Source organism: Cibotium barometz, chromosome 20, assembly GCF_041138505.1.
Source record: "Cibotium barometz isolate CiBa-2024 chromosome 20, ASM4113850v1, whole genome shotgun sequence".
NCBI lineage: Eukaryota > Viridiplantae > Streptophyta > Polypodiopsida > Cyatheales > Cibotiaceae > Cibotium > Cibotium barometz.
In genome coordinates this window covers 19,740,290-19,745,479 of record NC_141065.1, presented here as the reverse complement: position 1 = coordinate 19,745,479, position 5,190 = coordinate 19,740,290, and positions in this window count along the sequence as shown.

Below are 5,190 nucleotides of genomic sequence, written 5' to 3'. Positions count from 1 at the left end.
TCCATAAGACTACTCAGTACTCAAAGTTGTGCTACAACTTTATCTTTGTGACTTATCCACCTACTAAACATGGTTTCTATCTTAACCTTTAACTACTATATTTTTCATGTATTTAATCATGGTATTTGAGCCTCCTTATATCCAAGTATCTAATTTTTTATAGTTGTGCTACAAACTTTGTATGCCACTTATCCACCATGTGCTACAAACTTCGTCAGCCACTTATCCCACCTACTACACATAGTTTCTATCTGAGCCTTTAAGTACTATAGTTAGTCATGTATTTAATCATGGTATTTGAACCTCCTTATATCCAAGTATCTAATTGTTTATAGTTATGATCATAGTCAAATGTGATTTCCTATAGCCACACATTGGGTTGTCCATACTAGTAGGTACAGAATGTGTAAACACTCTAATTGCCATTAATGGTGTTTTTAATATTGATGTGGATATTGAAGGTTCATCATATGAGAATCTTAATAGTTTTATAGAATAATTTTGAATGGAATAAACTATGAGATACAAATTGTTAATCTACCATGTATGGACAAAAAATCCAGGATAAAACTAGATTGTGGAGTAAATTATTATCTAACCACTCCATGATCTACCTATTGTGGAGGTGCAAAATCTCGCTTGGGTAGTGGGGATTACATGAAAGGCAGTAGTGTGGAAGATAAATGGGTAGTCTAAAGGGACCTCTCCTATCTTCAACTGGCCCTTTTGTGGAAGACTAAAGGGTTGGTTAGGCAGAGTGGGGACCTACCTTAGCATGCAAAAGCCTTGCAAGCCTGTGCGGATGTATGTGACTCTAGGGGTGTGCTAGTAGCCCTCATGGGGTATGTTGGCATATTTGTTAGCCAACCATATGTCATTCATGGTGTGGTATCATGACACACCATGGGTAGTGTGGAAACTCTGGGTTTTCAAGACTACCTTGTTACGATATCAAGCTTAAGCAGTGCACATATTGGTGACACACTAGGATGATGGATCTGCACTTACACCCTTGGCATGGTTGGTGAGCTTATGGGTGGTATGCCACCAATTGTTTATAGGTTGTGTGATAGCCATTTTGGTTCATTAGAGTTATGGCATAGTTATAACGCCGGCTCATTTAGTCAAGTTCACACTATGGACTGAACTTGTATGTCATAATAGGAGAGTACGTTCCATAATAGTATGTTCTCTTATCTTTATGTTATGGTTATATAGAAGAGAAGAGATTAACTAAAAATTCAACCATCCATCTCTCTTGTGTGCTTGTCTACTCTTGTGTGTGTGTGTTTACTCACAAAGGGGCTCAAGCTCACCCTCTCCCTTGCGTTCTTCTCATGGTATCAGAGCACTGATTTCGTATGAAGAGCTCAAGAGGCAAGCAAAGGAACCAGTACACGAGTAAGAATAACTCCATCTATTTCCATTTGATTTAGAAGCAAATATCTACAGAGCAGGTAGCTACTAGGCAAGTGTAGTAGGCATGCACAATAATAAGGTGCATTGTCACATCTTGAGTTGCTATTTGCAGGGAAGCAAAGGGGCATTATATTGTGTGGGAGAAGTCTATAGGACCTCATTGCTTTTAGAATTTGGATTCGGGCTGTTTTGGGCACCGTTTTTGGCTCTACAAATTTTCACAGACATTATGTAAAAGTGTCAATTTTGACTGTATATGCCCAATTTCTGATTCGGTATAAATTTGTAACATAACTTAGTTGCAGTTTATGCAAAGAATATAAGATTTGCAGGTCGTTGGGGGATGTATGTTTATGTGACTAGTTCTTATAAAGTTTGTAGTATAACAGGTTTCAGTACGATGTGATGGAGATTGCAAGTTTGCTGTACGTGCAACAAAGTATTGTTTTGTACGTTGCTATAGGTAATCATGTCAGTAAGTCTATCCCATATTGTGAGTGAGAAGCTGGATAAGAACAACTTCCAAGCATGGAAGTTCATGATGATAAATTTTCTCATGGGAAAATGATACTAGGAGTTTATTTTAGGTGATGAGAAGGAGCCAGAGCTTTTGCAAAAAATGTCACTCCCTAAATAAAGTACATGCTTTAAGTCATGGCATGAGAGAGCCAACAAAGTGATGTATTGACTATCTGTTAGTATGTTGGATCTTATGATTGGTCATATACAAGATGTAGTGACACTTAAGGATACATGGGATACCTTGGTTAAGTTGTATAGCACAAGTACTAAGGCAATGAAGATGTAGTTGTAGTAAGAGCTACATAATATGCATAGGAATAAGATGAATATAAGTAATTACTCATTGAAAGTAAAAGGGCTTGCAAATATCCTCAGCTTTATTGGAGCTCTTTTGGATGATGGTGACTTGGTGTCAGTCACATTGAATGGCCTTGGCAAACATTATGATTAGTTTTAGACATTTATTTGAGCTCGGGAAAACTTCTTGAACTTTGAGGATCTTATAGCCCTTCTTATCAGTGAGGAGATGAATGTTGGGAGTAAATCAAAATTTGAAAATATGTAGAAGTAGGCCTTCTACATGAACACAGGTAGAGGTAGAGGTAGATCACCATCTAGAGCAGACTGTTTTGGAAAACCAAAATCATGGGCAACAACAACAATAGAAATATAATATATAAATAGGTGAAAGAGGCTACTCTCTAGAGGCAGGGGGAGCCAGAGAGGTCGAGGTGAATGTCAAAGAATTAGAGTGAAAAAAGCATGGAGTGCTATTACTATGGCAAACCATGTCATATAGCAAAGGAATGCTAGCAAGGGGACTATACATCTTCAAGCAAGCAAGCCAAAGATAGAAGTGATGAGCTTTTTATGATATAGCATATACTTAGCAAAGGGATGCTATAAAAAGCAGAATGACATTAAAAGTGGGAAGTATGCACCTTCAAGCAAGCAAGCCAAAGATAGAAGTGAGGAGATTTTTGTGATACAACATATGCTTAGTTCAAAGCTTCAAGGAACTATGCACCTTCAAGCAAGCTAAAGATAGAAGTGAGGGGATTTTTGTGATACAACATATGCTTAGTTCCATAATTGTAGATGCAAGGAATCCTGGAGATGCATGGTATGTTGATTCGGGTGCTTTTAACCACATAACTAGTCATGGAGAGTGGTTTAGAAATATGTAAAAAATAAAAACGATAATTGGAAACAAGTGTGATGATACTACACATCCTATTGCACACGTTGATAAGGTGTCATTGTTTATGCAGGATGGCAAAATGAAGTACTTGGTTGATGTGCTTCATGTTCCAAATATTGTAAAGGACATGGTTTCAATTGGATAAATGGTTAGGGTCTGCAAGTGAGGTTTTACCCTTAGAGATTTAAATAACCAGTGTAGCATGGTTGCAAAGGGCAACATGATTGGTATAATGTTTATATTGGATGTAAACATCATGAAGTGAAGGCTCCAATGTTTGCATAAGGTTCAGGTACATGGATATATATAGATGTAGATTATTAGGCTTGTAGTGTCTCAAAGTGGAGATTCACTAGTGGCTTTATGCTTTCTTTTGGGAGTGATGTTGGTTGGAGCAATAAGAAGAAACCAATGGTTGTTTGTTGAGTATAAAGGGGCATTGCTATGGCAGCATGTGAGGTAGCTTGGTTATAGAAGCTGTTGGGGACAGATATGGGAGAGCCCATGGATAGGGCTATTGTCATTTATTATGATAACATGAGCAATATACAATTGGTGACAAGTAACCCAATGTATTATGCTAGGACAAAGTATATTAAGGTGCATTATCACTTTATGAGATTCTAGGAGGTGATGTGGATTTGGTGTATGTTAGCACATAGCTAACATCTTCACATAGGCAGAGGATTTGGTGTATGTTAGTACAAAGAATCATGCAACTGTGTATGTTAGCATAGAGGATTAGGTAGTTGACATATTCACAAAGGCATTGGGGACAAAGAAGCTCCACATGTTTAGGAAAGCTCGAGAGGGAGTGTTGAGATATCGAGCTCAACTATTGTGGATATGGATGACACACTAAGATGATAGCTTCACACTTATGTCACTCGCATGGTTGGTGAGATTATGGCTGCCAGTGGTTTACAGGTTGTGTGACATCCATTTTGGTTCATTAGAGTTATGGCATCGTTATAGCACCAGCTTATCTAGTCGGGTTCACACTATGGATCAACCTTTCTTTGTTATAGTAGGAGAGTACTTTCCCTTATAGTATGTACTCTTATCTTTATGTTATGGTTGTAGAGATGAGAAGAGAATAGAAGAAATTCAACCATCCATCTCTTTTTGTGTCCTTGTCTACTCTTATGTGTGTGTGTGTGTGTATGTGTGTCCGTGTGTCTACTTGCAAGGAGCTCGAGTTCATCCTCTTCCCCCACATTCTCCTCATACGTACTTACAAGCCTACTCAAAATAATCCCCTCCCAACTGTCTCGCCACTCTATGATCTACCCTCTTACAAGCCTTTTCAAAATAACTTTCTTCAGACTTAAAAAACGTAAGCATATACGGCTCTAAAAAGTTTGATGGAAAATTTCTCAATGGAATACTATTATAAACATCGACTACAAGCTATGAATTAACAATTGACCATGTAGTGTAAAGTAAGACTAGTGGTCTGACCATAGACACACACACGTGCATACACACACATACACATATAACCCATCTTTCACTTGCTAATATCTTATTTATCTTATTATCTCATAAAATCACTAATTATTTACTGTATATGCATACACTGGTGTATACACATACACTTTGTGTGTGTGTTTCCACACTCGTAACATAAATACACGTAGACATATACATTCACACATGTAGATGAATATACACACAAGTATATAGTGACATATGCATGCATATTTTTACATATATAAGTACATGTATATATCTACACGCATTCACAAGTTTACTTTCATACACCCATGGGCGTTGTGGTAAGGGAGAACGCTAGGTCCTAGGTTCAATCCGTGTCTACCACACTTGCACGATGCAAAGCCCATTTGGCATTTCTTTGAGTATCCTCGGCATTTCTTTGAGTACCCTCTCCAGTGCGATGCAACACTTGAAAAAAAACTACACACATGCATACAAAATATCAATATACATACACACCATACGTATGTACGCTCACATGTACATACACACAATACGTACGTACGTACGCATGTATGCATTCGCATACATGTATATATAAACGTATGTGC